The 24,617-nt window shown below is 42.2% G+C and overlaps 1 long non-coding RNA gene across 4 annotated transcripts in view; it reads left to right on the forward strand.

Annotated features, from left to right (window-relative positions):
• LOC134983737 (uncharacterized) overlaps nucleotides 1-24,617 on the forward strand; it is a 1,747,570-nt gene that overhangs the window by 622,475 nt on the left and 1,100,478 nt on the right. The window lies entirely within an intron of this gene.

Below are 24,617 nucleotides of genomic sequence, written 5' to 3' on the forward strand. Positions count from 1 at the left end.
GGCAAAACGTCATCATCCCGATGTCGGATTCTCACGGGATTTGGATTCCATATAAGGAGCCGTGCATTGCGGCCATTTTCACTCCAGTCTCGGAGAGTGTATAGAGAGGATGTGTCCTCAGTGTTCAGTGTCTGTGTGTTGGGGCGGGAAAGTGGGGTAGCAAGTGTTGTGCTGATCAGTCCAGTCCAGTGTAGTCACTCAGTGTATTGTGCTGCATAAGTCCAGGCAGTCACAGTGTTGGTGTTCTCTGCTGCCATATATCCAGTGTAGCTGTATAAGTGGGGCTGTGTTGTGCAGACCAGTCCAGTGTAGTCAGTGTATTGTGCTACATCAGTCCAGCCATTCACAGTGTTGGTGTTCTCTGCTGCCATATATCCAGTGTAGCTGTATATAATGGTGCTGTGTTGTGCAGACCAGTGGTAATGTCCTGTGTCATCAGTAATTCCAGTGACGATATACACTGCTGCTATATATCCACTGCTGCAGTATAATAATTATAACAACAACCTTTTGTGCTGCATCAGACCAGTGGCAGTGTCCTGTCATCAGTAATTCCAGTGGCGATATATGCTGCTGCTATATGTCCACTGCTGCAGTATAATAATTATAACAACAACAACAACAACCTGTTGTGCTGCATCAGAGCAGTGGTAGTGTCCTGTGTCATCAGTAATTCCAGTGACGATATATGCTGCTGCTATATGTCCACTGCTGCAGTATAACAATTATAACAACAACCTGTTGTGCTGCATCAGACCAGTGGTAGTGTCCTGTGTCATCAGTAATTCCAGTGATGATATACGCTGCTGATATATGTCCACTGCTGCCATATAATAATTCTAACAACAACCACAAGTCTCTTACAGTATTGTTATGTTGTTCTGCATTAGACCAGTGGTAGTGTCCTGTCTTATCAGTCAATCCTGTGCCGCATATTGTATCATATAACTCCCAAAAAATAATGGAGAACAAAAATTTTGAGGATAAAATAGGGAAAGATCAAGAAGAACTACTTCCTGCTAGTGCTGAAGCTGCTGCCACTAGCCGTGACATAGATGATGAAATGCCATCAACGTCATCTGCCAAGGCCGGTGCGCAATATGATAGTAGAGGGCATGTAATATCCAAAAAGCCAAAGTTCATTAAAAAGAACCCAAAAAAATTTTTTTTTTAAATCATCTGAGGAGAAATGTAAATTTGCCAATATGCTATTTACGACACGGAGTGGAAAGGAACGGCTGAGGCCCTGGCCTATGTTCATGACTAGTGGTTCAGCTTCACATGACGATGGAAGCCCTCATAACTGAGGCCTTGACACTTATGTTGGTGTTAGACGTGCGTCCGGTATTCGCCATTAGTGCAGTGGGATTTAGACAATTGATGGAGGTATTTTGTCCCCGGTAATAAATCCCATCTAGATTCCACTTCACTAGGCAGGCAATAGCGAGATTTTGCCATTTAATTCCCATGATTTGGATGTATAATTACAGTGATTTTGCCAATTAATTTCAGTGATTTATAATTATTAATTACATTGATCTTGCCAATTAATTCCAGTGATTTGAACGTATAATTCCAGTTGGAATTGTTTGTGTGGCTTGGCTTAGTCATACAGCTACCTCATTGCACCTCTTCGACATCTTTGCATGAGATGCTGTTTGGGGCCTAGTTTTTGAAAAGTGCCATCCTGTGTGACACTGCCGTTTGAGTCCAGGGGTACTGCTGTATTAGTCCTGGGGTACTGCCGTATAAGTCCACCAATTGCAGATTTTTTAAAAATTGACTGGAGCGTGCTGGAGAGGCTATCAGTGGACAGAACAATTGTGGCCCACTCTCGACATTCAGCCACTGTGTGACACTACTAGATGGGCCAGGTGGTTGTGTCGCTTAGCTTAGGCCTACAGCAACCTCGGTGCACCTTTTTTCTTCTTTGCATCATGTGCTGTTAGGGGCCTTTTTTCATATCTGCCCTTCTATCTGCCACTGCAGTGCCACGCCTAGAAGGGCCAATTGTTTGTATCGCTTGGCTTAGTCATACAACTACCTCATTGCAATTCTTTTTCTTCTTTGCATGATGTGCTGTTTGGGGCCTTTTTTTATATCTGCCCTCCTGTCTGACACTGCAGTACTAGTCCTATATGGGCCAGGTATTTGTGTTCTTCACTTGTGTCGCTTAGCTTAGTCATCCAGCAACCTCGGTGCAACCTTTTGGCCTAAAAACAATATTGTGAGGTGTTCAGAATAGACTGGAAATGAGTGGAAATTATTGTTATTAGGGATTAATAATACCGTATGAGCAAATTACCCCCAAATTCTGTGATTTTAGCTGTTTTTATGTTTTTTTCAAAAACCATCCAGATCCAAAACCAAAACACGAAAGGGTGGTTTTAGCAAAACCAAGCCAAAACCAAAACACAAAAGTGGAATTAGCACCAAAACACAAAACATGAAAAATGCCCGCCGCACATCTCTAATAATAACGTGTAAACAAGAGGTTTGACTATATAAAGTATATGTAAAATACAAAGAATATATTTGAAACATCTTATTTGCATCATTCTAGTCATTTTTATAGTCAAAACTCTGGAGTAAAAAGTCTATGATAGGTGAAGCAGTGCCTGCCCTGCCTATCGTTTCCACACATTTCTGATCAAAAGTAACCAAATTTCCAGCAGTACATATACTGCTGCACCTGTGTATAATGCCAACATGCACCCTTCTGCTCATATACAGAATTGTGTGTAAAACTGTCTCTGGTTCTGGTCATTGCCCCGTGAACCATTTACCTAACCGCACGTCCCTGCTAGACACCATTACTGAGTAAAGCCAGCACCATCTAAATATGTAAACATTCCAAAGAAAAGGCTTATCTGAGCTTCATAAATAGATCCCTAAGGATGCAACACATTAATGTAGAGTAGAAGCATGTCTGTTTGTTACCTTTAATATCGTGCCTCTGCTGTAAGTACTGTAGTAATGCTTTAACAGATGGTAGCTGTCAATAAACAGGTATAGAGAACATATTGCACCACTTCAGCTAAATATACAAAATCTACAATATAGGAACAAGAGTGCAGGTGCACCATACACCTTTAAAATTATAACAACCATCATATCTGAGGTTCTTGGCATATATTGGCCGATATAAGCCAAGAACTTTGGATAGGATGGTTGTTATAATTGTAATGGTGTATGGTGCACCTGCACTCTTGTTCCTATATTGTAGTACTAGGGCCTAATTCAGACCTGATCGTAGCAGCAACTTTGTTAGCAGATGGGCAAAGCCATGTACACTGCAGGGGGGTAGATATAACATGTGCAGAGAGAGTAAGATTTGGGTGGGGTGCTTTAAAACTGAAATCTAAATTGCAGTGTAAAAATAAAGCAGCCGGTATGTACCCTGCACAAAAACAATATAACCCACCCAAATCTAACTCTCTCTGCACATGTTATATCTGCCCCCCCCCCCCCCTCCCCACAGTGCACATGGTTTTGCCCATCTGCTAACAAAGTTACTTCTACTATCAGGTCTGAATTAGGCCTTAAGTCCCAGCAAGGTAGCACATCCCATTATAAGAAGCTTGGGTGTGCGGTCCAGGCCCCCTATCCACAATATATTAAATATACAAAATCTTTAAGAGATAATAGAGAGGCAATATAAATTAAGTCACAAACTGGAGATCACTTTAATGTAATGGCAACCATTTATTGCTTTGGCTATTTCCACATGAAAGATGCACACTTATATAGAAGCTGTTAGAGATAACTGAGAAGTTTTAAAGAATTTATATGTCGTACACACCACAAATAAATTATTTCAAAGAGCTTCAGTTTAATAGATAATAGAAATAAACCTAAGATAGTCCTATCATTAAAAAGGCACAAACTAGAGGTCACTTCCATGTTATGGCAATAATATAATGTTTGGCTATTTCTACATGAAAGCTACACACTTATATAGAATCTGTTACAGAAACTGGGAAGTTTTCTTTAGACGTTATATGCCATACACACCTCATATAAGTGATTTCAAAGAGACTCAGTTTAACAGAAATATTGTATGGCAGATATAGAAATAATACATAATGAACATTCATCTTCTGTCATGAAAGAAAATGAGGTTTCACTGCAACATATGACTGTGTACTGTACATACTATATTATATTTATTTCCTATTATCTGCGTGTCTTCCTAATACTCAACAATGCCCTATTAAGACTTACAATACTGTGGATAGCACTGAGCATTAAAGCAATATCTCCAATGTCATTGTTTTACCTAACCCTTAAGGCGACAGTATTTGAATTAGTGTATATTATAGTAGTGTAGATTAGGCTCCATAACCAGCAATCCAATGTGTTTTATCCATCACATTGCAGAAAATGATTCTCGTGAATGGACATGTTTATCTATTTTTATATATTCAAACTCAATTCTCCATCACAAACGTATGAATTATTTGGTTCAAGTTACTAGAACTAGATTACACTAGAAGACAGTTCAAATAATACGATGATAAAACATCTTGTGAAAGTGATCCCTGTGTGAAATATTATTACAACACTCCATTCCAATCAGAACCATTGTTTACATATTCAATATTAGAAACAGCAGTAAGTCTAGCAGCTGAAAATAAATAGGTAATCTTCTAGAAAATGGGACTGAGGGATACAGGCATATGAGTTCTGCAAATGCAAATATGTAAAATAAACATTGGGAAAATAAAATTTGTTTGAAAATCTTCTATTCTCTCATATAACAAATTGTAAATATTGAATAAGTGATGTTCCACAAATTCTTTTTGCCACTCATAAAAATGCAGTAGAAATAGGTGTAAAATATTCTTATTTTATTAACCCATTGATGTGGTCTTCAATGTACTGTAGCAACAAAATAAAACTGCATTTATATGTGTATGATGTGGTTCATATGTTGTACATACAGTATAATTGTGATTTCTGTAAAACAGAGCCCTGTCAGGTAAATGTGAACATTTTAAACTGAAAATTCAAAATATTAATTGTTTTAACCCATGATTGCTATGAACTGGCAAGATCTCTTTCTTGGAAGCGGTAGAGTATTGATTTGAGTGCTCAAATGGAGCTTTTTGCGATCAGACCAAGCACTTTGGTCGGGTTTAGCCACAGACCTCTATGGTCGTGATTAGCGCGAAAAACAGATACGATTGAATATTGCCCCTCGTGATCTCCCATCGCTTTAGATGGGAGATCGGGCATGATAATCAATTGAATTCCACCCTCTGAGAAGATAATTAGGAACTGTACTGATTAATGATTCAAAGCAAGATTGCTGCCCCACAAGCACCAAATTATGGGCCTAATTCAGACCTGATCACTAGGGTGCATTTTTTGCATCCCTGCGATCAGGTAGTCGCTGACTACAGGGAGAGGGGGAAATTGCTGTTCAGGGGTGCAATCGCATGTGCAGGAGAGCTGCACAAACTGGGGTTTGTGCAGTCTCTGCACAGCCCAGGACTTACTCTTCCAGTGCGATGATCAGGGCCAGAGCTCACATCAGAAACACTCCCTCCAAATGCCTGGTCCCTCCTGCAGTGCAGTTGCCACTCACAAATGACCTCTTCCTGTCAGTCACCTTGTGATCACCTGTGCGTTCGCTTTTTTCACACCATCTTGTCGCTGCCTATCGCTGCCCGGCACTCCCTTTCACTGCGGCTCATCATGCCTGCTCATTGCTTTGCATACGCATGCGCAGTTCACACCTGATCACCCGCTGTGTGAAAACGCACAGCAACGATCAGGTCTGAATCTCCCCTATGTTGACTCTTTAACAATTGAAATTGCACACACTCTTGAGCTGATGCTGAGTTGAGGGCACATATGATTGAGAAGTGAATGCTCGAGCGTGTGCATGAATGGGCAAAATAAGGTACCACTTCCACATATAGGGCTTAATTCAGGTTGGATCACAGTAAGTGATCCAACTGCAAATATTGAGAAAAAGATGTGAGCGCATGTGGAGGGGCCAAATAAAATGCGTCCGCTTCTGCTTGTCAATTGGGCAGAGGTGGTCGTGGGGCGGGGAGGGCAGGCAATGCTTCATTCCCAGGGGCATTGCGGGGGTGGTGCGGTGTGAACGGGGGGTGGAAGTGGCATGATCACGGCGGCTGCATGATGACACACGCAGCTGCCGTGATCAAGAACATGGCGGTGGTACTCCTGCAGGTGCAGCTAAGCTGTGCCGGCAGGAGTCATCCCTATCTTTTGCTAACAAGCAGAAATTGCGATGCGTTCGCAATTGCTGCTTGTTCAACAGGGTGAGGTGGTGGTCAGCATGCTGGACGGCCTTTCCCAGTGATGGGTGGCCCTCAGAATGCTACCAAAAGGATTTCAATCCTTACTGAATTAGACCCATAGTGCTGTACTTATACCTCCTCTTGTAACTGAAGAAGCATAACTGAGGATTAGCAGAGTGTTCTCATGTAGGCAATGTTCAATGAGTGTTTGTACATTTGTAACAGCAAGGATAGCGCTGGTGCACGTATGTACTACAGATGATGATGATGACCAGTATCAAACCAAGTTTTCAGACAGTAAGCAGTCTGTTCACAAAGATGTGTAAACATCCTTACACTTAAACAAACCTTACATATGGTGAAATATTTAAACATGAAATGTGGGAGCAATTACAGACGACTTGCATGCATCCCTGCATTGGCCTATATATCTCTATAATGAGATCTGGGAAAAAGCTCCTGTTGGGAAAAATGCAATGAAATTTTAAGTGGAGCAACCATTCTTCTCTTTCTATTCTTACATATTATGGGTATTTACCCTTCCATGATAGGGAGGAAAAAGCAGGCATAGGATTTATTTATTTTTTGTTATATTGCAGTTATCTTGAGAAGTAGCACTATGAGTTAGATTGCTGACCAATACTTGAGAGACTGAGACTTTGTATTGGAGTAAATGAGGTTGTGTGTCACTGTCCGCTCAATCCCAAATTGCTATCTTGCTACCTAGGAGTATCACAAGACATATTTATAGCTTATGTTATGAGTGCCCCATTTTTGCTTCATTTTGTAGTACAAGCTCTGACAACCAACCTGTTTGTTTATTAACATTTGTTGTCATAGTAGTATGTAATGTACTGTAGTCACATAGACTGGAAGTGGTGCTACATGTCCTTAGTTGACAACATTGCTAGGTCACTTGACTTACTTTTAACCTCAGAGTGTATTCTAATTGCAGTATATTTTTGTGAAACTGTGCTATTGTTATGTTGTAGTGGATCTTCTGTCTAGTATGTTTCCTGTTTCTGCTTTGTTGGTGGTATTGTAGTAATGACAATGCTGTAAGTAATTTGCATGTGATCTCTGTTACTTACATTTTACTGAGTGACATTGACCAGCACAAGTGGTGATTTAATTTAGTTTCCAATTGTTCATTGACAATAATGAACTTGATGATGGTTTAAGGAAGGACTTTATTACAACTCTGAAACATATACTACTCTCTAGAACTACTCTCTAGAAGGCTCACACATTATGGTGAGTCCACCTGGGTTCCAGTAGAGCAAGTCACCTTTCCATATCCTGTTATCTTTGTAATGAAATTGTTGGAATGGTAATGCAATTGTAAGTGAACCATGTGATGCCGTAATTCCCCAATGGGATTTTACTTACCAACAATAGAAGACGCCAGCAGAACTACAGTACATCATAACTTCACAGCACAAAAAGTGTTCAAGACCGTGAAGCTTGACTGCATAACTTGAAATATGCCAACATTACTACCATTGTAGGAATCTATAGCAATACAGTGTCATGTACATTAGCATGTTGGATAGATGCTTTAGTCTGATTTTAAAGTACCTAGACACCTTACAAAGCAATGTATTAACTGGTATAGACAGAGCAGCCAGACATATCAAAGGCATTGCTTTTTTTCCTATTTGCAGACCTATGAAACATTCATGCAAAGGCAAATGTTTCCCTATTTTATTATTTGCAGGATATTCAATACAGTATCTCCAAATTATAATCACATCAGATTATAAAACAATGAATATACAGTTCTGTTTAAATTGTTCATCTTTTATGTTATCCCATTGTAAGTACTTTGGAAGATATAAGATATTAAGGTGCATTGAAGCTATAAAAGGAACAAAATTGCTTAAGCACAAAAATCTGTTGAGTAGTAATATAACGCTAATGTAAGTCTGTTCATTTTCTTTAATTAAAAAAAGTTGCCCAGCCTTTGTGTGCAAAATAGACTGCTATTAAATATGGATATCACAAGTATGAGCAAGTACATGTTATAAGACCATAATAAAAAGGTTCATCATAAACAAGAACAAATTAGTATTATAACGTGGATGCTGCAATTTTGTATATTGGAATATTAAAACATAAAACAGCAAAGCTGGCAGTCTTCAGCATTAAGAAAGTCACACAATGAAAGCAGGCATGCAATGCTTTTACTGTAAATTTACATAGCGTTTACAGAGCAATCAGCTCAAGGCAATCATTCTTTACACAAGGATCAATGGGGTCTTTTTACAAAGCTTTGGAGAGAGATAAAGTGAACAGAGATAAAAGTACCAGCCAATCAGCACCTGTCATGTTACAGGCTGTTTTGAACAATTACAACTAGTTGCTGGTTGGTTGGTACTTTATCTCTGTCCACTGTATCTCTCTCCCAGGTGTAATAAATAGACCACTATATTACTTGTGCACAGTGGTGAGGTTGCTCTTAGTGACCAATCAGCTTCTAGCTACTGTATTATTTGTCTAGAACCTTCTATAAAATGGCACTTAGACACTGGCTGGTAAGGTTTGATACATCTCCCACTAAGGCTGATCTGACAGCTTCTTCATGCTTCTCGTTCTTCAATCTCTCAATCTTCTATTAACAAACACTGTCCTACTGTACTTTCAAAATATCATATGGTGCATGCTTCTTACCTGTGCCTTGAAAACTACATTTATCAAGCCATCTTTTTTTGTACCATGCTTGTATATCTTATGACTTATCATCAGTTTCAGCTTTTAGAGACCCTGCATTGTCTATTTTGTGCTAACCGTAAAACATCTTGGACCTGTTGTTTTGGTCCTGTGAAGTTTTCTGCATTTTCTCCTGACTCTAGTTTTATTTGATTGGCTCTCCTATTTCAATCTAATTTGTTTAATTTCCTTTTATTCGATCCTATTACTGAGATCGGTTATGGATCATAGGGTCGACCTGACAAAGGTCAACAGTCATTAGTTCATCACCAAAAGGTCGTCAGTTACTTGGTCATCACAGAAAATATTGAGACATGAAAAGGTTGACTTGAGGTTTTTTGGTGTTGTTTACTTCATAAAGCAGCCAGGAACCCAATTAGTGCACCACGTTCCCTTGCACGGTACGGTTTGCTCGTCATGCTGCGGACATGGTTACTATTTCCAACCGTAGTCCACATAGATGGTAAAGTATGAAAACATTTTTTAAAGTTTTAAAAAAACTCATGTTGACCTGTACAAACAATGTTTATATGCTACTTAATTAAACAACAGTTGTGGTATGGGTGTGCTGACATGAATTGCGGCCAAACCTGCACTATTTGTGTCTTGCCATTTCAGATGCTCAAAAGCATTTGTTTGCTTTTTAAGTGCACTTTACAGGCATTTAATCTAATGTAGGAGCAATGTGTACTGTGATTTTTAGTATTTTGTGTATTTACAGTGAAGCAACACCTACAGATGTATTATTGGTGCATCTGATACAGTTATGTAAAAGACAGGCAGCTACAGCATATGCAAGCAATTCTGAATTGGTCACCAAAATGCAACTTTTTTTTATTAGATGCATTTTCCGACTGTTTGTGTCTAACTCTGCAGAAGATCCAATGTTAGTAAATGGATAGCAAACATGTTGTTACATTGAAATATAATGAGCTATTTCAGTGTCAAATAGACAATATATCATTATACATAATATAGGCATAATATAAAACTAGTACCAATTCAGTCAAAAGCCACAAATTAAAAGTACTTACTCTACTGAAAATAATGAAGGCTAACGCAGTGTAAGATTTGAAGACATACAGATGTGTCCACTATTACCTTTCTGAAAAAAGTATCATGGCCTGCCGTTCATGGCACGAGATAAGCTTTCCTCTTAAGATATACACGCCAAGCCATGTGTATCTCCTCTGAAATATAGTGCAGTACCACTTTTCAGACAGCAGGTGGCATTTTCAGAAACTGAGCAAGCAGAAAGTCTGATAAAGAGATTCTAGAGGGAGTAGTTCAGACCTGATTCTAGCAGCATTTTATTTGCAAATGGGCAAAACCATGGGGGTCATTCCGAAATGATCGCACGCTAGGTTGTTTTGCAGCATTGCGATCAGGTCGAAACTGCACATGCGTATGCACCTCAATGCGCATGTGCGTCGTACGGGTACAAAGCGGATCATTGCTGAGCAATGGATTTAACGAAGAATCGATTCGCACAGCAGATCGCAAGGAGATTGACAGGAAGAGGGCATTTGTGGGTGGCAACTGAACGCTTTCTGGGAGTGTTTGGAAAAACGCAGGCGTGTCCAAGCGTTTGCAGGGCAGGTGTCTGACGTCAATTCCGGACACGAACAGGCTAAAGTGTTTGCCCCGAATTTACATCAGACACCCACCCTGCAAACGCATAGACACACCTGCGTTTTTCCAAACACTCCCAGAAAACGGTCAGTTGACATCCACAAATGTTTTCTTCCAGTCAATCTCCTTGCGATTGTCTGTGCGAATGGATTCTTCATTAAATCCATTGCTCAGCAACGATGCACTTTGTACCTGTGCGACGCGCCTGCGTATTGCGGGGCACACACATGCACAGTTATGTCCTGATCGCAGCTCAGCAAAGCAACCTAGCGTGCAATCAGGCCTGCATGACCCCCATGGTTTTGCCCATCTGCTAACAAAATTGCAGCTATGGGGGGGTCATTCCGAGTTGATCGTAGCCCTGCAAAATTTTGCAGGGCTACGATCAGGAACAGAGACATGTGGGGGATGCCCAGCACAGGGCCAGTCTGCCCTGCAGGTCAGTTACGCCCCCCCCCCCTACCCCTGCAGAAGTGCAAAAGTATTGCACAGCGGCGATGCTTTTGTACTTAAGGAGTAGCTCCCGGCCAGCGCAGCTTTAGCGTGCTGGCCGGGAGCTACTCATTACTACTGGTCAGCAGCAGCGATCGGGTCAGAATGACCCCCATGAGCCGTATGTGCAGGGCAATTTATCCATCATGCACACGGGAATATCAGCTGCAGCAGCTAATTGTGAAGTATTAATATTTTTCCAATACATCTCTCATACTAACTTCCAACATGTACCTGGCTCAATGTTGCCTATATGTTTAAAAAAAATCTTTTTCCTTGTGATTGATAATGTGCTGATGAAGAGTTCATACAAACTCCACACAGAGATTCAATATAGAAATTATGATACTAACTAAAAGGCACTATTGATACTTGTCATTTTTTGCAATTGTTTGGTGGTTAAGGTGCGAGTAGAGAGAATTTTTGGTATTTCAATACCACATATATTTCACTGGGATCCGGTCTGAAGATCGACAGTGTCTGCCATACAAGTGGGTGCTGCGTCTGTCTGCCACAAATCGGTCCAGTGCTGAGGCTGTGTTGCCATAATAAATCACTGGGTGCTCTGTCTGCCATACAAGTGGGTGCTGTGCCTGTCTGCCACAAATCAGTCCTGTGCTTGGGCTGTGCTCCATAATAAGTCACTGGGTGCTCTGCCTGCCATACAAGTGGGTGAATAAACATGAGACCCAGGGCCTGATCAGCCATAAGCCTGCAGCCGGAATGGCTGAGTCCTGGGGGGGCACCGGCACAATAGATGCTTAGGCTCTACCTACTACTGGAAGCTGCAGATTCCATGCAGACAGCATGGAAGACGGCCCTTATAGGAGACAGATGCCAGGAGTATTACTAGACCATTACCCAGCGCTACCCAGAATGAGCATGTAACCCCCTGGCTCTAAGCATATAACCCCTATGGAAAAAAGCATATGTAACCCCTGGCAACGAGCATGTAACCCCTGGCAACGAGCATGTGACCGGGTCAGACTTCCGGTCAGCAGAATCAAGGATGCCGGTGGCTTCTCCTCCCACCTCTAGCCACCAACAGCACCGTGGGCAGCAACATGGACATCCATATGTGCAGGGCAATTTATCCATCAGGCACACGGGAATATCAGCAGCGGCAGCTAATTGTGAAGTATTAATATATCTCCAATACATGTGGGAGTGCCAGTAGTGTCCTCGGTGCAGAGGTGTAGGTGGTGTAATCAGTGCAGGGGGGCTGGCAGTATCCCCAGTGCAGGAGTGTCAGTAGTGCGGGAGATGTCCTCCTTGCACTTGGTTGATGGTACCGTGGACACTTCTGGCACTCCCGCATTGAGGACACCTCAGCAGGAAGCGTCCTGCTATGCAAAACCATTCACTCCCGCTGACATCGCTGGGCAGGCGGAAAATCACTCAGTATGTATGCGCTGAGTGGTTTTCTGCCCAGCGATATCGGTGATCACACGGGCTCAGCAAGATCACTCAGCACACAGAGCTGCACCAGCGATGTGTGCTGAGCGATCTGTCACTGCCCGTGTTTGCAATAGAGAAAACATGGGTGATGACTAGATCTTTCAAGCATGCAGGGACGCACATCACTATCGCTATAGTCCATACACACATAGCGATTTGTGCTGTATTTCTAAGTGACTCAGCAAATCAATTAGAAAAGCAGCCCAAATCGCTATGTGTGTGTGATTGTATTCAGGTCGTTCTGATGTACAGTATTGCCAGCTTTAGAGTCCAGTTCTTAATTGTGTAGGTGTGAAAATCTCAGTGTGAGAGGCCTTTGAAGTAGATTCCTTGGGGAATAGAGATACAGCACAGTAACATGTATTCTGGGTGGGGGAAGGGCTGCTGTCCTGGAATTTGAAATAAACAGTGAACTTTTAGCAATTCAGAGCCTCAGTTTATTAATGCAAAAATTGGAGTAATTTGTTACTCAGAGCACAGAGGTGAAAGAAGTCTAAAGTGACATTAAAGAATAAGTTAATTAAAACCTAATAGTGCTACAAGGTAACGGAACATATTATAAGACTTTGCAATGATAAAATAATTCCAACTAAATAGTATAAATATACTGTAAGTTAGACAAAACTGAATGCAATCACTTGGATGCTTTGTACAATCCATACACAATTACAGTATACAGTGTTGCAGAGGTGACTACTTTTTTTTTTTAAACAATTTTCAAGATTGCATAACAAATGTAATACTAGGGTGAAGTACATGTTACAGATAAAATATAACAAATTAATTAATTTAAGCAGGTAGTCTAATTTTGATATTTCAAGCATTTGCAGAAAGGATGAGTACGATAGGTAAAGGGCCCTTTATGCAAATTCTATGCATTATTCGTTTGCGTACTGTCCTTTTTGATGTGTCGACATATGGCCTGTCGACCAATATTGGTCGACCTAATGACTGTTGACCTTCTTTTTGTCGACAATATGATCCATTCTAATTACATGCAGCTGGCTTGTCCATTTCTTTCTATAATCACTGGCAGCACAAAAAATAAATGGTCTACATAATTATTACAGGTCTCCAATGTAAGTACGTTTTTCCAAAATGTATTGATGCCATCAATCAGTTGCTCTTTTGTCCTTGGCTTACATTGAGAACGAATATAACTTTTCATTTGAGACCACACTAGCTCGATAGGATTCATGTCCGGTGATCTGTGAAAAGTCAATAAAGGGAGAGAATTTAAAAATGGAATATTTGGCATTTCATGCTTTACAGTGCGGGAGGTGTCCTCAGTCCATGAGTGCTAGCAATAGGTGTGCCGGCAGGGCAGGGGTGTCGGCAGTGCAAAAGGTGTCCTCATTGCAGGAGTGCCGGCAGTGAGGGCGGTGTCCTCATTGCAGGAGTTCAGGGGTGCCAGCAGTGTGGGAGTGCCGGAAGTGTCCTCAGTGCAGGGGTGCCGGCAGTGTCGGCAGTGCAGGAGGTGTCCTTAGTGCAGGAATTCTGGCAGTATCCCCAGTGCAGGAGTGTCAGCAGTGCAGGCAGTGCCGGTGGTGTCCTCAGTGCAGGGGTGTCGGCAGTGTCGGCAGTGTGGGAGTACTGGAGGTGTCCTTAGTGCAGGAGTTCAGGGGTGTCAGCAGTTTGGGAGTGCCAGAAGTGTCCTTGGTGCAGGGGTTCCAGCAGTGTTGGCAGTGTGGGAGGTGTCCTCAGTGCAAGAGTTCAAGGGTGCTGGCAGTGTCGGCAGTGTGGGAGTGTCTGAAGTGTCCTCGGTGCAGGGGTGCCAGCAGTGCGGGAGGTGTCCTCAGTCTAGGAGTGCTGGCAGTATCCCCAGTGCAGGTGTGCCGGCAGTGTCGACAGTGCGGGAGGTGTCCTTAGTGCAGGAATTCTGACAGTATCCCCAGTGCAGGAGTGTCAGCAGTGCAGGCAGTGCCGGTGGTGTCCTCAGTGCAGGGGTGTCGGCAGTTTCGGCAGTGCGGGAGTACTGGAGGTGTCCTTAGTGCAAGAGTTCAGGGGTGTCGGCAGTTTGGGAGTGCCAGAAGTGTCCTTGGTGCAGGGGTTCCAGCAGTGTTGGCAGTGTGGGAGGTGTCCCCAGTGCAGGAGTTCAGGGGTGCTGGCAGTGTCGGCAGTGTGGGAGTGTCGGAAGTGTCCTCGGTGCAGGGGTGCCAGCAGTGCGGGAGGTGTCCTCAGTCTAGGAGTGCTGGCAGTATCCCCAGTGCAGGTGTGCCGGCAGTGTCGACAGTGCGGGAGGTGTCCTCATTGCAGGAATTCAGGGGTGCCGGCAGTGTGGGGTTGCCAGAAGTGTCCTCAGTGTAGAAGTGCCGGAAGTGCGGGAGGTGTCCTCAGTCCATGAGTGCTAGCAATAGGTGTGCCGGCAGGGCAGGGGTGTCGGCAGTGCAAAAGGTGTCCTCATTGCAGGAGTGCTGGCAGTGAGGGCGGTGTCCTCATTGCAGGAGTTCAGGGGTGCCAGCAGTGTGGGAGTGCCGGAAGTGTTCTCTGTGCAGGGGTGCCGGCAGTGTCGGCAGTGCAGGAGGTGTCCTCAGTGCAGGAATGCTAGCAGTATACCCAGTGCAGGAGTGTCGGCAGTGCGGGAAGTGCCGGCGGTGTCCTCAGTGCAGGGGTACCGGCAGTGTCGGCAGTGCGGGAGTTCTGGAGGTGTCCTTAGTGCAGGAGTTCAAGGGTGTCGGCAGTGTGGGAGTGCCAGAAGTGTCCTAGGTGCGAGAGGTGTCTTCAGTGCAGGAGTGCTGGCAGTATCCCCAGCGCAGGGGTGCCAGAAGTGTCAGCAGTCAGGGGTGCAGGCAGTGTGGGAGTGCCGGAAGTGTCGGTGCAAAAGTGCCGGCAGTGTCGGCAGTGCAGGGGGTGTCCTCAGCGCAGGAGTGCTGGCAGCATCCCCAGTGCAGGGGTGCCGGCAGTGTGGGCAGTGCCGGCGGTGTCCTCAGTGCAGGGGTGCCGGTGACTTACTTACTGCAACGTTTTCAGCCTGTTCGGTCCTGGCTCTGACGTCAAACACCCGTCCTGGACACGCCTGCGTTTCTCTCACTACACCCGCATTTTCTTACCCCCCCCCCCCCGAAAACGGCTGCAAACGGTGAGTTGATGCCCAGGTACCCCCTCCGCCTGTCAATCTTCGTGCGATCATTGCAGCGTTCGCTTTTTTCGGTTCCAGCGTCGTTTCCCGTCAATGGCCGTGCGTGCGCATAGCGGCCGTCGCACATGTGCAGTAGGGACCCGATTGCAGCTGTGCGAACGACAACACGCTGCGATTGGGTCATAATGACCCCCTAAGTCCAGAACTACTTAGAAACTGCACAACATTTTTTACCATAACAGGCCTGCACAAGTGATCAAAGCCTTGGTATGGGAAAAAAAACAACCCCCATAGGCGGAGGTTAGTTTGTCGCACGGGCTGAAAAAAGCATCTTCGTCTGATCAACTCGTAATTAGGCCCTTTATTTGGAAATATTTTATCATTGCAAAATCTTATAATATGTTCTTTTATTATAGCACTAAGGTTTTTATTAACTTATTATTTAATTTCACTTTAGATTTCATTCACCTCTGTGCTTTGAGCAACATACTGTATAGTAAGCAGGGACGTGCCCACCGCACGTCACTGATAGTAACATCCCCCAGCCAGGATAAAATCTGTAACCCCCAAGGAGTCTACTTCAAAGGCCTCTCACACTGAGATTTTCACACCTACACAATTAGCAATTAGACTTTAAAGCTGGCCATACTGATTACAGTGTCTATTTAACAGCAATGTTAGTGCAAAGCTATGTTACGTGATGCACTGGCCACCCAGTGGTGAAACTATCAATTGTCACGAATTGTCACGGCACAATATGACGGCACAAAAGCACAAGGAATATATGTCATGCCAAATTTACTACCATAGCTCTGTTTTCAGAAAGGTAATAGTGGACACATCTGTACATGCACTCAGTGGCCACTTACTAAGTAGGAGGTGTAGTAGGGTATGCCGGCGGCCAGGCTCCCGGCGGCCAGCAAATCGGTGCTGGAATCCCAACCACCGGCATACCGACAGCTGGGTGAGCGCAAATGAGCCCCTTGCAGGCATGGTGGCGCGCTATGCGCGCCACACTATCTATTCTCCCTCCAGGGGTGTCATGGACCCCCAAGAGGGAAAAAAGGTGTCGGTATGCCGGGTGTCAGGATTCCAGCACTGGTGTACTGTGCACCGGGATCCCGACAGCCGGTAAACTGAAGACCACCCCTAAGTATGACCACCCTTTGCTCCCAGAACAGCAATAATGATCTGTTGGATGACTTCAACAAGACACTCTAAAGATTCCTTTAGATTATGGTCCTGGTGACTAGATAGCATTATGTAGTTGCTGGAAATTTTCAACAAAACCTTCATGCTTAAAAAAATTATGTTTCATGCGCTTGTGATTAGTACAGCTGCTCAGATAAATAGGATAGATAATGGCAAAAAATTGAGCGCTTAACAAACTAATAAAATTAAGTGGCACCTGTAAAGAAAAAATTTAGTTAACAAATGTTTACAGCTCTTTTTAGAGCTTTTTTTGCGGTATCAGCACAGTCCATAGGAGATCTATCTTTCCCTGCCTCACTCTGTGTTCACGGGATTCCTCAGCCTGGTGTTGTTAAAGGCTGTCCGTGGCTTGTGTGGTATTTCTACCCACCGCTGCGTCCAGCGGGGGAAGCGGAGTGCCTTCATGCTGCAAATGTCCTTATTCATCTAGAAGTGAGTGGGTTCTGTTTCCTGGAAACTGAACGCACCCAAACTTACTTAATATGAGTGGATACAATTTCCGATTTGGTTCTTCCACCAGGCTTGGATCTGAAAATGAGGCAAAATGTTGAAACTCGCTTGAAATGTTCTTTGGGAAATTTTATATAACTGTACTGGAAGTAGCCATTACTAGATGGTAAAACATTGGCCATAAAAAGATTTACATACCAACAACAAAACTCAGGTACTGTAGGCTAATTAGGTTCTTGCATCAATGAGCAGGCCAAAAGGTGTACTTAATAAAGGGTCCATTGAGTGTATATGCAGCATCTGCTTATTTTATCAAAATATTTTTGAATATTTCAACATAGTTTCTTTATGAAAAGTGATAAAACAATCAGTGTTTGAAAAGTCTCTTTTTGTATTAATTTCAATATGTTTAAAATAAAGCAGGCAATTCTCCTATGATGAGTAGTATTTATCAATACAGGTTTTTGATTTGGGTTTATTCTCTTAAAATGGGCATACATTATGTAATTATCAATCATATACACAGATTATGAATGGAAAGGGCCAATAATTGTATAGTGTATAGCAGGGGTTCCCAACCACAGTCCACAAGGCACACTAACAGTCCAGGTTTTAAGGATAGCCATACCGGAGCAGAGTTGACTTAAATAGCACCTCAGCTATTTTGATGTAGCCATCTGTGCTTAAGTATGTATATCACTAAAACCTGGACTGTTAGTGTGCCTTGAGAACTAAGGTTGGAAAACTCTGGTATATAGTGTATGGCCATCATGTTGAAATTGCTTAAAGTTTGTATTAACACCCCTCCTAGCTGTGTCAGTGATGGTGATATTGTAGCGACATACCAAGTTAACTAATTTTACTTTTACAACAAACACTTAAAATGCACTCAGTGACCATCACAAACAGTCAAGCTGCTCCAGCAAACACAACAGAGTGAGTGGCAGCCAACACTGGGACACTGTTGTACTGTATGTGCCTGTAAGAGCATGACTTTTTGCTTTGTGGCACACCACCCAAAGTATCTTATGTCACAACGACTTCCAGGCTTCCCTACTCTGATGTGGAGTAGGAAGGGCTATCAACATATGATTAATGGTCATAATTATACACAATCCTCCAAAAGTGACACTGGAAATACAGTAGGAAGACTCCCAAATGTTTTGAAGGGAGTTAACATTATCCTGCCTTAACATCATACCATTTTAACTGCTTTAGTTGAAACAACACATAAGTTTTGCTATTCATTTTGTCTCCTAGTAACACCATTCACCTTACACAACTGCAAATGCAGAAATGGTTGACAATATAAAGAGAAAGCTAAACAAGCAATGTTTGGAAGTGCAATACTTTGATTAAAGCAAAAAAGTTATGCCGCATATACTGTATTTATAACTATTTAATCAATTTTAATGTATTATGTTGTATTTGTATAGTGGAGAAATACAGTAGCTTGAATTTCATTTCTGTATAAAATGCTAATAAAATATTTATTGTACAAAAATAAGCTATAGATTTTTAGGCAAGGTTCACAATAGTAAAACAACATACAGCATAGGAAGTTTTGAGCACAAAGGTTTTAATTAGGAGGCTAATGTAAATTTAATCTGTTCTACACTTAAGTGCTCCTGGATAACTACAATTTCCTCTTGAAATAAAACTATTCATTTTCTGCTTTCTTGTTGCATTTTGAAACAGCTATTTAGATAACAATTTTAAATTTTAACAAGTTGAAATTAATAGTAGTAGAATTAAGGGAAGCTCAAATAATTTGATTCACAATTGTTCCATCCACTTTCAAGTAAAATATAAATGGTCATATCAAACATCAGTGGTTTGACCAATTATAAAATTATTCATATTCAGAATATTATATAAGACATTGGGTTCTGCTTTTTAAAGTGTGGAATTATACAGCTTGCCTATGGGGTTAATTTGCAGTACATCCACTGGGCCCAGTATTGAGAAAAAAAAATCCTGTTCAATATTGCACACAATCGTGGGTTTTGGCTATAACCAACAAAAAAAAAAAGAAAAAAAGAAAGCATACTTAGAAAATAAATTTTCTTACGTGACATAAGGAAAGACCATGGGAGTTATCCTGAAATCTGTATTAATAATTATTTTCTTATGAAAACTAAGACAAAGGAATCTTAGCTTTATAACAAACCAGTCATTGTGTTCAAAACATGTCAGACACTGTGCCCATGTTTACCCCTATTCAAACATGCCTAGCCGAATGTACCTCTTTCTTGGACAAGTACCATAATAGGTGTTCCACATACAGATGCTTTCTGTTTTGGTGCTCATAATGACGTGTACCCCTACATAAGATCCTGATGTTTCAAGATTTTTCAGCCTCTGTTTCTCAGAGACATAGGGAAGTCCCTCACCCCCAGCCTGTTAAGCTCATTTTGATAAACGTTACCAGTTTATATTGTTTCAAGTTAAACTTAACATTATCATCAATGGAACAGCCAACCTTTTTGAGGATCCTCAGCAGGCTGGGGAATATGTCGCTTCATAGTTACCATCCAGCCACTCCCCCAGAACCCCCCCCCCCAGTTCTCTTTTTTTTAAAGACATTATTCTTGAAATGGTGCAGGTAGTAACAAAATTATGCATAAGCATTAATATGTGAAGTAGAAAATCCATACAGCCAAGTAAATATAATTTTGAAAGTAACAAAATTGTGAATGGCACACTTAGAACAAGAGGGTCCATTACGGGCCCAGCATGTCAACTCAAAACTGTACCAATCTAAAGGGAAAAATTGGAAACAAATGTACCGAGTGGCCAGCAACAAAGATGGGGGGTGGGGGGGTTTAGGGTGGAAGGGAAAAGGTGTAGATCCAGATGGGAGAAACCAAGTTGGGTAAATATGAAATATTAAGTAATTAAGTAAATGGGGGATGGACTAGAAAATAATCCCATATTTTAGACAGAGATATCGAGGTTCCATGGATAAGGCCCCCGGAATCTTAGTTGGCAATAGATAATATCTAGGAGAAAATGAGACAGTGATGTTTGTAATAAGGGTACTTAAGTTTCCAATTTCCAAACATAACAGATGGAGCTTGACACACTGCCACCATATATGTAAAAATGTACCTGCTGAGTTACAGTTTCTCCAACAGTCGACAAGAATATTGTGATCTATCTTATGTAAATGGATTGATACATAATAACACGTGAAAAGTAATATGTAAGTATTCTCTTTAATGCGCACACAGAGAGAGCTAGATGCTGAACAACTGTAAAACCTTCCCATTCATCTATGTCAAGGATGTTCCAGAGGTCAGCCTCCCAAGCGGACTCATAAGGATCTTTATAATCATAGGAAAGTGTCTGCAGCTCCGAACTGAGTATGCAAACCAGTCCATTGGTGGAAGCATGTTGGAGGCACAGAGATTCACGTGTGGTTAGGGGCCTGCTTGTTAACTGTTGTTTAACAGCCAAGTAGATGTGTAGCAATTGCAGGAACTGAAATAAGTTTTTGTGAGGGATATAACATTTTTCTTGTATATCCGCAAATGAAGAAAAATAGAGCTCCCTAGTGATGACATTTAAGAATATGGCACACTTGTATCCAGGGTTTATATGATTGAAAGGAAAGTCCCAGGGTAAAGCCTGGATTATTATATAATGGTATGAGGGGGACTAGAAAAAGGATCTAGGCCATACATATGATTTTTTTTACCTTATTTTATTACTGCATTGTCTATGTGCTTTAAGAAAATAAGTATTTTTTTTCTAATACTTGCAATGTGTATGTTCAGACTTTCTATTTGTTTGGATGGAAAAAAATAGAAAATGGCAGGGTTTGGCACACCCTTATGGTATTGATTACATTTCTGACTCATTTTTCTTATATTTTAGAATTGTTTGTGAAAGGGCATGGACGGTGCGATGTTTTTGGGTCATATACCGTTTCCCCTAATTGCTGGGATAGGGGCTCGGTATTATGGTTTTATAGGTTTCAAATGTTTTTTCTTGTATCTTTGCCTTTTGTTCTTTTTTTCTCCCTTATACAAGGTGTTAGTTAAGAATTTCAACACCATATTATATTTTAAACTATATTAATTGAATATCTAATAAAATATACTTAGTTTAATGGAATGTCCATAGACAAAATTCTCCAATTAAGAATAGAAGAGTAGCCTCTCATTGGAAATCATTATACCCAGATATAGTGTTTTTTCCAGGCGACTCACTTGGTTATGTCCCAAACCATGTCATTACGTGAGTCTTAGATACAGCAATGTATTTCTGCTTCATGTATCTCAAAGAAAGCAGCGGTAGTGTTTTTTTTAATAAATGACTTCATAAATTCTACGATTGATAAGAATGGCATATATATATATATATATATATATGTATATATATAGCAGAATCGTTATGCCGGCACTCACTTCACTGACCAAAGAGACATTCTGCTCGGGTGCCCTCCATGAGACCGTGAAGACTCAGCCATACACACACTAACGGGCGGCACTCACAAGACTTGTTGTTAGGAATAATCAGACGGACAGCGTCCCTGCGTTCAACGTTTCAGTCGTGAGACTTTTATCAAGAACAGGTGTAAAGTGACATAAACATACCTTAAATAGTGTGCTCTGTCCAGTGCCCCCGGTTGCGCTTCCGGACGCCGCCTGGCCCCGTCGGATGACGTCACTTCAGCGTGCGCCCACAGTCCGCCCCAGCATCTCCGGTCACGTGCTGCCCAGCCAACGTGATCGCGTCACCAGCCGGCGGGTGGAACGCAGCGCCTGTTCTGCTCTCCAGTTGTCAGGGAAACGCCGGGCGGTAACCATGGGGATCTGTAAACAAAGCGGCATAATGCACACACAAAATAACGAAAATGACAACAGAGTGAAATACAAAATCACATCAAAGGCAACCCAAAACAAAGTGCGCATAGAGTGTGCATTATAAACATGAACTGAGCTTCTTGTGACAAATTAACATATTGGGATAAGACCACATGGTGTGGATGAATTGTTAAAAACTGTGTCAGTAAGAATCAAAGATAATAAGTGCTGTATAAATGTTAAAAATGATAAAAGGGTAGTGCAGGGCACTACCTGGTGCAGTGAGATTATGCTGAAAATATGATAATACTGTATCAAAATATCCAATGGCCACTACTGTCTGATCCAGTATAATTAACAATACTACTTCTAGTAAAGACATCAGAAGTGGCACATCAACATGTGCTGAATGTGTATTTGTCTGAAGGGTATGGTACATTGATCACGTACCGCCCTCTCTCCGAGGAGGGGACAGGGATAGGAAGCTGTTACAATTGGAGGCAAAGTGGATCCACCGAATGAATTCTGTCGTCCCTTACGGTCTGAACGAGACTCTGTCCTTTTCCTGTTTTCTTTAAATCAGAAACATTAAGAGGTTGTTATCATCATATTATGGAAGAACAGCTGTAGTTGATACTGGTTATGATATGTTTTTTTTTTTTTTCATATGTAATAACCCTTTGATTGACATCTTGATGAGCCTAATGCTATAGGGTCACAGGGTGTCAACTCATTAGGGTCAACACCATTAGCAACAAGTAAGTGGATCTAGAATATAAGTAAAGGCAGGTACAAGGTGGGAGGGATTTCCCCGCATGTACCATACCCTTTAGACAAATACACATTCAGCACATGTTGATGTGCCGCTTCTGATGTTTTTACTAGAAGTAGTATTGTTAATTATACTGGATCAGCCAGTTGCGGCCATTGGATATTTTGATACAGTATTATCATATTTTCAGCATAATCTCACTGCACCAGGTAGTGCCCTGCACTACCCTTTTATCATTTTTAACATTTATACAGCACTTATTATCTTTGATTCTTACTGACACAGTTTTTTTACAATTCATCCACGCCATGTGGTCTTATCCCAATATGTTAATTTGTCACAAGAAGCTCAGTTCATGTTTATAATGCACACTCTATGCGCACTTTGTTTTGGGTTGCCTTTGATGTGATTTTGTGTTTCACTTTGTTGTCATTTTCGTTATTTTGTGTGTGCATTATGCCGCTTTGTTTACAGATCCCCATGGTTACCGCCCGGCATTTCCCTGACAACTGGAAAGCGGCACAGGCGCTGCGTTCCACCCGCCGGCTGGTGATGCGATCACGTTGGCTGGGCAGCACGTGACCGGAGATGCTGGGGCGGACTGTGGGCGCGCGCTGAAGTGACGTCATCCGACGGGGCCAGGCGGCGTCCGGAAGCGCAACCGGGGGCACTGGACAGAGCACACTATTTGAGGTATGTTTATGTCACTTTACACCTGTTCTTGATAAAAGTCTCACGACTGAAACGTTGAACGCAGGGACGCTGTCCGTCTGATTATTCCTAACAACAAGTCTTGTGAGTGCCGCCCGTTGGTGTGTGTATGTATATATATATATATATATATATATATATATATATCATGGACAGCACTCCAGTATAATGTGTTTAAGAAGTCCCGGTGTCAGCGGTAGGTATTACTGCGAACACCGATACATCACAGCATTCCCGCGTTACTCAGTTCACAAATCACATGGAGACAGCAGTAGATAAGCATACACTTACCTACTGCCACCTCCATGTGATCTGTGACCTGAGTGCTGCAGGAATGCTGTGATACATCGGGTGTTTGCTGTAATACCTACCGCTGGCATCGGGACTTCTTAAACACATTATACTGGAGTGCTTTCCATGATATGTATATATATATATATATATACTGTATATGTATATTAGAGATGTGCGGCTGGCATTTTTCATGTTTTGTGTTTTGGATCTGGATCCCCGTTCATGTTTTGGATCTGGATTGGTTTTGCCCTTTGACCCTTGTGGTGCTCCTCAGCCATCTTCACCTTCGGGACTCATTTGATGTCACCATGCCTCCTCTTAGCATTCCTGAGGTCCCGATAGCAGGAGCTGATCATGTTTACTGCATCAAGGACCAAACTCCACATGGCCGCCTTCTGGGTCCTGTATGCATGTGCACTCAGCAGGCATGGGAACACCGTGGCATGGACCAGGGTACATTTTTCTTTATAAGAAAATCTCACATTGTGCCCAGACCTGCATCCTTATTACTGTCCTCCACACCACTCTCCAGCACCTCCTTCTCCTCACACTCTTTTGGCTCTGTGTCAGACACAGGCTTCTGCTGGGACATGGCTTCCTCATCCTTCTTCTCCTAAAAAAGCCTCCTCCTTTCTCTGCCCACTCTCCAGAATGCCATGCCTTTTCCAACTCTCTGGTAAAACTCTCCAAACAATACTTCAACCTCACTCTCTGGGGTAAAT

Source organism: Pseudophryne corroboree, chromosome 1 (genome assembly GCF_028390025.1).
Source record: "Pseudophryne corroboree isolate aPseCor3 chromosome 1, aPseCor3.hap2, whole genome shotgun sequence".
Lineage (NCBI taxonomy): Eukaryota > Metazoa > Chordata > Amphibia > Anura > Myobatrachidae > Pseudophryne > Pseudophryne corroboree.